This window comes from Oncorhynchus nerka, linkage group LG10, assembly GCF_034236695.1.
Source record: "Oncorhynchus nerka isolate Pitt River linkage group LG10, Oner_Uvic_2.0, whole genome shotgun sequence".
NCBI classification, from domain to species: domain Eukaryota; kingdom Metazoa; phylum Chordata; class Actinopteri; order Salmoniformes; family Salmonidae; genus Oncorhynchus; species Oncorhynchus nerka.
Genome location: NC_088405.1, coordinates 4,445,113 through 4,456,780, shown reverse-complemented (window position 1 = coordinate 4,456,780; position 11,668 = coordinate 4,445,113). Strand labels below are relative to the sequence as shown.

General features: G+C 43.2%; 1 pseudogene; it reads right to left on the bottom strand.

Annotated features, from left to right (window-relative positions):
* Positions 1 to 9,193: 9,193 nt before the first annotated feature.
* Positions 9,194 to 11,101, bottom strand: LOC135573541 (forkhead box protein I2-A-like; annotated as a pseudogene).
* Positions 11,102 to 11,668: the final 567 nt, after the last annotated feature.

The window sequence follows — 11,668 nt, the reverse complement described above, 5'->3', positions numbered from 1 at the left end:
GGTTGTATTTGGGATACAACCTTAGGACAGCTAGCTGCTCCCCCTAGCTACCCTGGGAGCTGTCATCATGTCGAACGGTTAAATGTTTAACGGCCTCAAAAAGAAAAAAGGATTGGGCTGTAGTATAAAATAATGTCCCGTAATTCCTACTGACTGCTACAAGCAGATGGTGGATATAAAGAGACAGGAATCATCCTCTCTCTGGTCCCCGATATCACGCTCTTCTCATAGGGGTCAGACAGGCGAGGAGATTGCCCTGAACATATCACTTTTCATATTACCCTTCACATTTGTCTGGAAAGAAGTGTTATATGGGGTAAAATGGTTAGTGCTGAGATTTAACTTGACACAGAATTAGATTTTTGAATTTACAACAGCATACCAAGTAATTCATAAGCCCTTGGAAAACAGTAAAATACAGTAAAACCTACTGGTGAAACCTGTAAAATACAATAAAACCTATTAAGAAACCTGTAAAATACAGTAAAACCTATTGGGAAACCTGTAAAATACAGTAAAACCTATTAAGAAACCTGTAAAATACAATAAAACCTATTGAGAAACATGTAAAATACAATAAAACCTACTGACGAAACCTGTAAAATACAATAAAACCTATTGGGAAACCTGTACCAATTAATGAATGAGCTCTTCCCATACATTTATGTTCTTAATGAACTTATCACCCAAACTTGTAATATTTTAAACTAAAAATCTAGAGCTGAAAATCATCCCACTTTTATCTTTTCCTCCCCGACCCACAGCATCTGATCTATAGACGGTGACAGGAAGCCCTAGCCTTGCTTTTCTGCCACTATCAGTTGACGGGATCTTGTAATGACTAGTGGGAGGAAAGAAGGGTTCACACCTTGCTGAGTAGAGGGAAACTTCATCCAACCGGATTCATCCATCCCTCCAACCCATGTCACTCACTGAGTGCCCCCCCCACCCCCCCACCCCCACTACTCCAGGCTGCTCCACTACCCAGTTCCAGGCAGCTCCACTACCCAGCTCCACTACCCAGTTCCAGGCAGCTCCACTACCCAGCTCCACTACCCAGTTCCAGGCAGCTCCACTACACAGTTTCAGGGAGCTCCACTACCCAGTTCCAGGCAGCTCCACTACCCAGTTCCAGGCAGCTCCACTACCCAGTTCCAGGCAACTCCACTACCCAGCTCCAGTCAGCTCCACCACCCAGTTCCAGGCAGCTCCAATACCCAGTTCCAGGCAGCTCCACTACCAAGTTCCAGGCAGCTCCACTACCCAGTTCCAGGCAGCTCCACTACCCAGTTCCAGGAAGCTCCACTACCCAGCCCTAGGCTGATCCAAGCAGCTCCACTACCCAGTTCCAGGCAGCTCCACTACCCATCCCCAGGCAGCACCAGGCAGCTCCAGGCCCCAGGGCCCTGTGTGTCTCTCTGTCCCCTAATCAGAATGCAACATGATCTTCAGAAAAGAGGCTCATAATCTCCTAGCCGCAGGCTGACTGATTCTCTTAGAAAGGAGGCTCTCCTAGCAGCAGGCTGACTGATTCTCTTCAGAAAGGAGGCTCTCCTAGCAGCAGGCAGACTGATTCTCTTCAGAAAGGAGGCTCTCCTAGCAGCAGGCAGACTGATTCTCTTCAGAAAAGAGGCTCTCCTAGCCGCAGGCTGACTGATTCTCTTCAGAAAGGAGGCTCTCCTAGCAGCAGGCAGACTGATTCTCTCTGAAAGGAGGCTCTCCTAGCCGCAGGCTGACTGATTCTCTCAGAAAGGAGGCTCTCCTAGCCGCAGGCTGACTGGTTCTCTTCAGAAAGGAGGCTCTCCTAGCCGCAGGCTGACTGATTCTCTTCAGAAAGGAGGCTCATAATCAGGCAGACTGATTCTCTTCAGAAATGAGGCTCATAATCGGGCTGACTGATTCTCTTCAGAAAGGAGGCTCTCCTAGCAGCAGGCTGACTGATTCTCTCAGACAGGAGGCTCTCCTAGCAGCAGGCTGACTGATTCTCTTCAGAAAGGAGTCTCTCCTAGCAGCAGGCTGACTGATTCTCTCAGAAAGGAGGCTCTCCTAGCAGCAGGCTGACTGATTCTCTTCAGAAAGGAGGCTCATAATCAGGCAGACTGATTCTCTTCAGAAAGGAGGCTCATAATCAGGCTGACCGATTCTCTTCAGAAAGGAGGCTCTCCTAGCAGCAGGCTGACTGATTCTCTTCAGAAAGGAGGCTCATAATCAGGCAGACTGATTCTCTTCAGAAAGGAGGCTCATAATTAGGCTGACCGATTCTCTTCAGAAAGGAGCCTCTCTCCTAGCAGCAGGCTGACTGATTCTCTCAGAAAGGAGGCTCTCCTAGCCGCAGGCTGACTGGTTCTCTTCAGAAAGGAGGCTCTCCTAGCAGCAGGCAGACTAATTCTCTTCAGAAAGGAGGCTTTCTCCTAGCCGCAGGCTGACTGATTCTCTTCAGAAAGGAGACTCATAATCAGGCTGACTGATTCTCTTCAGAAAGGAGTCTCTCCTAGCCGCAGGCTGACTGATTCTCTTCAGAAAGGAAGCTCATAATCAGGCTGACTGATTCTCTTCAGAAAGGAGCAGACTCTCCTCCAGCAGCTCTCCTAGGCAGACTGATTCTCCTCAGAAAGGAGTCACTCTGTTGGTGCTGAGCCGCAGGCTGACTGATTATCCTCTCTACCTGCCCACTACAGGTGTGGAATTTTATTTGATCACTCTGTTGGTGCAGAGACTGACTCTTCAGAAAGGAGGCTCTTCTCTTCTGCTCATAATCAGGCTGACTGATTCTCTTCAGAAAGGAGGCTCTCTCTAGCCGCAGGCTGACTGATTCTCTTCAGAAAGGAGGCTCATAATCAGGCTGACTGATTCTCTTCAGAGTCTCTTATCAGAAGGAGGCTCTCCTAGCAGCAGGCAGACTGATTCTCCTCAGAAAGGAGTCCTCCTGGCCGCAGGCAGACTGATTATCCTCTCTACCTGCCCACTACAGGTGTGGAATTTTATTTGATCACTCTGTAAAATTCTGGTGCAGAGACTGTTATACTGGTTCTCTTCAGAAAGGAGGCTCTTCTAGCAGCAGGGTCAGACTGATTCTCCTCAGAAAGGAGGCTCATAATCAGGCTGACTGATTCTACCAGGTTATAATGTTTATCAGAAAGGAGGCTCTCTCCCAGGTCTATAATGCCGCAGGCTGACTGATTCTCTTCAGAAAGGAGGCTCATAATCAGGCTGACTGATTCTCTTCAGAAAGGAGGCTCTCCTAGCAGCAGGCAGACTGATTCTCCTCAGAAAGGAGTCTACCAGGTCCCCAGCCGCAGGCTGACTGATTATCCCTGGTAGCAGGTCTACCTGCCCACTATAATGTTATATCAGGTGTGGAATTTTATTTGATCACTCTGTAGGCAGGGAATGTTCTTGTCATGCAGTAAAAATTCTGTTAGAGTCTCATGATTGACATAATGTTCACTGAAAACCTGCTATTCTCTCAGTAGATCTCTCCACCTAATCTACAGTTTTCCCTACTAGCATATCAACACTCATTTACAGTAAGAAAATATCAAATTATTTCAATGGTTAAATTAAGATTCTACATATGTTTTATATCACACTGACAAATCACGTTAACTTGTTATCAGTAGTTTACCTGGTAGCAGGTCTATAATGTTATATCAGTAGTTTACCTGGTAGCAGGTCTATAATGTTACATCAGTACCAGGTCTATAATGTTATATCAGTACCAGGTCTATAATGTTATATCAGTAGTTTACCTGGTACCAGGTCTATAATGTTATATCAGTACCAGGTCTATAATGTTATATCAGTACCAGGTCTATAATGTTATATCAGTACCAGGTCTATAATGTTTATCAGTACCAGGTCTATAATGTTATATCAGTACCAGGTCTATAATGTTATATCAGTACCAGGTCTATAATGTTATATCAGTACCAGGTCTATAATGTTATATCAGTACCAGGTCTATAATGTTATATCAGTAGTTTACCTGGTAGCAGGTCTATAATGTTTATCAGGTCATAATGTTTACCAGGTTTGGTAGCAGGTCTATAATGTTATATCAGTACCAGGTCTATAATGTTATATCAGTACCAGGTCTATAATGTTATATCAGTACCAGGTCTATAATGTTATATCAGTACCAGGTCTATAATGTTATATCAGTAGTTTACCTGGTAGCAGGTCTATAATGTTATATCAGTACCAGGTCTATAATGTTATATCAGTAGTTTACCTGGTACCAGGTCTATAATGTTATATCAGTACCAGGTCTATAATGTTATATCAGTACCAGGTCTATAATGTTATATCAGTAGCAGGTCTATAATGTTATATCAGTAGTTTACTTGGTACCAGGTCTATAATGTTATATCAGTACCAGGTCTATAATGTTATATCAGTACCAGGTCTATAATGTTATATCAGTACCAGGTCTATAATGTTATATCAGTACCAGGTCTATAATGTTATATCAGTACCAGGTCTATAATGTTATATCAGTACCAGGTCTATAATGTTATATCAGTAGTTTACCTGGTACCAGGTCTATAATGTTATATCAGTACCAGGTCTATAATGTTATATCAGTACCAGGTCTATAATGTTATATCAGTACCAGGTCTATAATGTTATATCAGTACCAGGTCTATAATGTTATATCAGTACCAGGTCTATAATGTTATATCAGTACCAGGTCTATAATGTTTTATCAGTACCAGGTCTATAATGTTTTATCAGTAGTTTACCTGGTACCAGGTCTATAATGTTTTATCAGTACCAGGTCTAAAATATTTATCAGTACCAGGTCTATAATGTTATATCAGTAACAGGTCTATAATGTTTTATCAGTACCAGGTCTATAATGTTACATCAGTACCAGGTCTATAATGTTTATCAGTACCAGGTCTATAATGTTTTATCAGTACCAGGTCTATAATGTTATATCAGTAGTTTACCTGGTAGCAGGTCTATAATGTTATATCAGTACCAGGTCTATAATGTTATATCAGTACCAGGTCTATATATCAGTACCAGGTCTATAATGTTATATCAGTACCAGGTCTATAATGTTATATCAGTACCAGGTCTATAATGTTATATCAGTCGTTTACCTGGTAGCAGGTCTATAATGTTATAGCAGTACCAGGTCTATAATGTTATATCAGTACCAGGTCTATAATGTTATATCAGTAGTTTCCTTGGTACCAGGTCTATAATGTTATATCAGTACCAGGTCTATAATGTTATATCAGTAGTTTCCTTGGTACCAGGTCTATAATGTTATATCAGTACCAGGTCTATAATGTTATATCAGTAGTTTACCTGGTACCAGGTCTATAATGTTACATCAGTAGTTTACCTGGTACCAGGTCTATAATGTTATATCAGTACCAGGTCTATAATGTTATATCAGTAGTTTACCTGGTACCAGGTCTATAATGTTACATCAGTAGTTTACCTGGTACCAGGTCTATAATGTTATATCAGTAGTTTACCTGGTAGCAGGTCTATAATGTTACATCAGTACCAGGTATATAATGTTATATCAGTACCAGGTCTATAATGTTTTATCAGTACCAGGTCTATAATGTTATATCAGTACCAGGTCTATAATGTTATATCAGTAGTTTACCTGGTACCAGGTCTATAATGTTATATCAGTAGTTTACCTGGTACCAGGTCTATAATGTTTTATCAGTACCAGGTCTATAATGTTATATCAGTACCAGGTCTATAATGTTATATCAGTAGTTTACCTGGTACCAGGTCTATAATGTTTTATCAGTAGTTTACCTGGTAGCAGGTCTATAATGTTTTTCTGTAGTATTTTGACCAAATACATTGTTGTCCACTTCTTTCCCCTCCAACCCAACCTGATAACCTTATATCAGGGCCGAGGAAAGGACAGCTGATCTCTGGTTCTCTCTAAAGACCTCATGTTTGAGGAAGTAACGCTTCCCTGACCCTGCTGACAAACATTCCCCAGCCACACACACACAGCCTGGTTTCTGGACCTTCTGCCATATCACATGACCAGCTTAAAAAAAACGGATACTTCCTGTCCTGTCCATCTAGAGGAGAAATTGACGGGATTAAAGATTTAAAATAATCCCGTCCCAAACCTGGGTCAAACACCACCATCCAATTATGAGGCTCCCTGCCTTTTGAAGGTGACGCAGTTGATCCTGAAACCCCTCATTATGGTTTTATATTAGCCCACTGGGCTTGGGGCTTCTATGGGGACCAGGGCCGGGTTTGGGGCTTATATGGGGACCAGGGCCGGGTTTGGGGCTTCTATGGGGACCGGGGTTTGGCTTGGGGCTTCTATGGGGACCAGGGCCGGGTTTGGGGCTTCTATGGGGACCAGGGTTGTGTTTGGGGCTTCTATGGGGACCAGGGTTGTGTTTGGGGCTTCTATGGGGACCAGGGTTGGGGTTGGGGCTTCTATGGGGACCAGGGTTGGGTTTGGGGCTTCTATGGGGACCAGGGTTGGGTTTGGGGCTTCTATGGGGACCAGGGTTCGGTTTGGGGCTTCTATGGGACCAGGGTTGGGTTTGAGGACTCTGGGCTTGGGGGCTTCTATGGAGACCAGGGTTGGGTTTGAGGACTCTGGGCTTGGGGCTTCTATGGGGACCAGGGTTGGGCTATCGAGATTGGGGCCACCCTACCTGAGACGCTCCCACCATGGCCTGGGCCGATCCCTAGCCCTGGGGTATGGAGGCCAGGTCGGGGGCCCTGAAGAAGGCATCAGGTATGGGAGAACCACCAGGTTGCCAGGTGACTGATATTCAATGAGGACCCGGCCAGGTGAAATTCCCCTCGGGCAGAGGGTAGTGGAGCGTATCAGGACGGAGACGTGAGATGGAGACGGTAGATCTCTGATAATTGACTAGATGGAAAACTACCGACCACCACTTCATGGAAGTGTAGCAGGGGCACATGTTATGAATGGGAGTGTGAAATGCCATCTGTATTTGCACGATTGTGGGACATCTTTGTAATCATTTTTATTTTATTTTTTATAAATGATGAGAATTTGAAAAAAAAATATATATGATATTTTCTAGAGTAGCCAAGAATATGTATTTTAGCTGACATGTCGGCCCTCATAACACTGGTCCCCGAGAAGGGCAGATCTGTCTGGTTTAGAGGAATAATTGACTTATTGTCATGTTCATTTGTTTGTGTATTTACTCCTGAATGTGTCAAGTCAAACCTGGACTTAAAGTGTGAATAGAACATGGTGCCAGTGGGTGGTCAGGGAGTTTTAATGGCAGAGCATAGGCCTACCAATAGACACATACATAAAATAGGTCCTACAATGAGTTTATCACTATTTCAATTAATTGTTGCATGTTTATAGTTTTCTAGCTATTTTACAGGGTTATGTATAACGTTGTAATTACACAGGACATCTATGTTCTATTTACTGGTAGGCCTACATTACAACATTGGTGAAAGACAGGATTTTCAATTGAAAACTTGTCGCTGTGAGAACCCGTTTGAGTTTTACAAAAATACTCTTTGTTAGATAGGAAGCCCATGCTTCATGGACAACAGGAGGGAGATGTGGTCTGAGTGATATAATACGTTCCCAGATCTGGGGTCACCGAATGTTTTCATCCGAGCGCAGGAGGGGATCCCTTGGTATTGCCAGGGCCCATTGTGTCACAGCTACGGGCACGAACCTCTTGTCAATTTAGCTTTAGTCGAGACAACAGAGCGCCAGAGCGCACTGAATTATCCACCAATTAAGAGGTGTTCTCTTTAATTTACTTCCTTTGATTTCGTGCGTAACCGTAAATTGTTTCAAAATACGGACATGAGTAAGATAGCCGTTTAATGGCTTGAACATTTTTCATGGGAAAGCTCTCTCTCTGGTTATTATTGCCCACTACAGCAAAGCAGGGACAGTATTTATCTTGTTTTTGTCCCATAATAGCAGGACAACTGCACATGACCAAACAATGGGTGTTACATGCTATTTTGCGCTGACATGAATCGCTCAGTGGAAACGCGTCCAGGTTGATTCACAACTCATAAGAAAAACATCGAACTATCTATCATTCTTATTTCTCACACGATGTTTAAAAAAAAAATCACTCCGCGTTTTATGCTGTGAGTGACGAAACTTTCCCCCGGCTGAATAAACTGAAAACAGGTGTGAACTATTCAATTCCACAAGTGTCCATCTATCCATACACACCGTTTAAATAAGACCAGTAGCTGAACTTCTGAACTGGGCAGAAATGTGTCTTGAATCTCAGCGTAAATTGGGTTTATTCAAAGTGACAAGCTGGAAAATGTCTCAGTCTCACCTACTGTTTTCATACAGTTGAGGAGACATGAGCTAATGATCACAGAGGAAACTTCAGCAAAAGGTGAGGCCTTCATTGTTGTAGCCTGTTACGTGAATGGACGTTAATTTCTTCTTACATTCAATATGAAATATCATTGATCAATTTACCAACTGTATGGCAGCCTACTGGAACTGTATTCGCGAGTCTGAGATGGAATATCTGATTGTGGCTGATTGTCTGGAAAGTTTATGAATGGAATGGAGGGAGGGAGGGGAGAGTACACGGCGGGGTGTAGGATTAATTCCAACCTCGATTAAACCTGAAATACTTCTGGTAAATAATTGTCAGTCCCATTATAAATACTGTTTGGTATTGTAAAGAGTCAGTGAACATGTTCTCCCACACCATTAACAGCTGTAGCCTATCAAATCCCACAGGCGCATTAGTGTTTTCAACGTAAACTTACAATGTTATGTAAAAGTAACCTAAAAATAATCATGTATTAGAATTGGGAGCCATAAGTTAAGATTTACACGTTAATCATTTCAAGATTTTAGTTTTTATAAGTAAAATGGAATCGTGCGTGATAAAAAAAATGAAATAGAGCGCTGGTTTATTGCAAACTTGAGTATTATAGCGGATAAATCTGAGACGTCTTCACTTTGACAAACAAGTCCGCTAGAAAATATGACACAATCAATCATTTCAGATATTACATTTATTCCAAACGTTTGACAATAGGCTTAAATAAAATATACACACACACAATTCCTTCTAAAATAAAAGTACACAAAGTGGTCTCCAAAGAGGGCTACTAATTTAGGCTACATAACAAAACACATGTCTGCAGTAGCAGTAGTAATAGTGTTCTATTTTTTTTTTAAAAATACAAGCTCTTCTGAAAGGCACTGTGACGTCATCCACGCAGTTACACAAGGCCAATAGAAATAAGGTGAAAGGAAAAGAGTACAGATACATGTTTATTCCGAGGCAACACCCATTCCAGGGCTCCAGTTGGGCATAAAAACAACAAAGTTGGTCTTAATTATGCTCTTAAAAATGCTAAGTCGAACGTAGTAGTTTCGACCCACTTTGAATTCACATTCAATCACGAGAAAGTATATTTAAGACGTTGCTTATAACACGTTCTTATTGTGGAATGCGTAACATGAATAATAATCATGGTTATTGATGTACTCACTGAGTACTTCATACGAGAATGCCAACGAGTTGCATTATATTATCTACATATATCTGACATAATTAGGACAAGGCTTATAGCCTACTGCCTTACACCTCGGTTCCTTCGCGGCTGTATATCAAATGATTAACACTGAAGTGGTTTGGGAGAGTTGGTGAGGCCCAGGCCTCCACTGTGATTGTTCTGTGCTGATGTGTAGTAGTTCATTCTATTAGCTGTGGAGAGGTGAGTGGTATCAGTGTTCAATGGCGTGATTTGAGAGGGCGAGTATGAACCAAGTCCGGGCATGTTCTCTCGGGTCTGATGAGGCGACAAATCCCCCATAACATGTCCTCCTGAACCAAAGTCCCCCCTGCCCCCCTCCCGGGTAGAGCCGTTGTTACTCCCCGCCAGCATCGTGTTCATAGTGGAGACAAAGTTGTTGTAACAGGGACTGTGTTCCACAGACGGGGACGGAGATGATTTGGGCTCGGAGGAACCAGGGGAGTTCTGGAGGCTGAGAGGGGATGAACTCATGATGCTGGCCGTGTCGGAGAGCTTCAGGGCGGCAGTGTCTTCCGGATTTCACCGGAAGAACAGTGTTGTTGGTGTCTCCTCCGTTCAAGTCAGCTCGTCTCTTTCTCTTTCTTCGGAAGTTGCCGTTATCGAACATTTTCTCACAGTTTGGGTCCAATGTCCAGTAATTCCCCTTTCCTATGAAGACATGAAGACAGGACACAACAGACAATGTAGTTCTGTAGTTCGAGATATCAAAGGTCATGACTGTTCTAGTCTTCTGTCAGACACGTCTTACCAAAATCAAATGGCAAAGGTATGACATTCCAAAATGACACATTTAATAAGTGTAAATAATGACGAGTTAATTACAAGTACAACAGGTATAAATAAATAAATGAAATAAATACAACAGGTATTGTAACTTACCAGGATCATCGTCATCCCGGGCAACTTTCTTAAAACAGTCATTTAGTGACAGGTTGTGTCTGATTGAGTTCTGCCAGCCTGCTTTGCTCTTCTTATAAAACGGAAAATTCTCTGCCACATACTGATAGATGTGACTCAGCGTCAACCTCTTGTCCCCGGCGCCCTGGATAGCCATGGCTATGAGCGCTGAGTAAAGTAAGGAGGTCGAACCATCTTGAAGAGCTCCTGCTGGCTGGAGATTGACAGCCATCCGAGGTCAGCTCCACCAAACCCCGTAGGAGGGGCAGGAACTGCCGCTGGTTCGCTCCGTATCCAGACTGTATGTACGATGCTCCATTCAATCCCGTCAGGTATGGAGACGAGTCGATGCTCGGTCCGTTTAGCCACAGGTACGGGTTGGTGGTTGGCGAGGTGTACTCACCGAGGCCGTAGCTTGGAGGATGCGCCGGCGGCCCTCTGCGGGTGGTGACCATGATGGAGGTTTGCTGGTGCTGGTACATGCTGCCGAGTTATCGCAGTACACGGCCATATCCAGGAGCTCCTGTGCGCTGTGGTGCTGAATGGGGCTAGTCTGCGCGTTGGATGGCTGCTGTCCAAAAGCGTTCATAATCCGTTCTATTTGAGTACGAATCCTGGTATCTTTTTCTATCATCAACAACATGCGGTTCCTTTCCCAAAGTGTCTGTTTCAGTCAGTCTCTCCCGGAGGACTGAAGGCTAGACCCAAGGGAGGAGGCGTATTTAAGCGTTCCGCCTGGAGCGTCGACAGGTAAAACCCCTGTGAAAGGAACTGTCTCGAGGGTGACTCCCTCTTCTCTGTCACGCTTCAGTCGAATTGTCTTAACTGAATCTGTGCATCAATGGGAGAGATACTGGTGAGAGATACTGGCCCACTCATTAATGCCGTTTTAGGAGTTAACCTGGAGCAAGATAGGCTGAGCAATTTACCGCGCATGTATAGCCTAATAAGCATACGCAATAAAAATAGGCATTTAGGCTACACGTTTTCAATAAAAACTGTTTTACAGTTGGCCAATCATATTTCCACTTTTACGCACAGGACACTTTTACCAATATATATCTTAAATAATAGTTTTATGAATATACCTTCATAATTCCCATATACAAAATGTAATTGAAATAAATATTTTATATATTATATATATATATATAAATTGCCAGTTTATGAAGTAGCCTTTGCGTTTTGGTGAACAGTAGGATACATACTGAGAACAAACGGTTCGGCA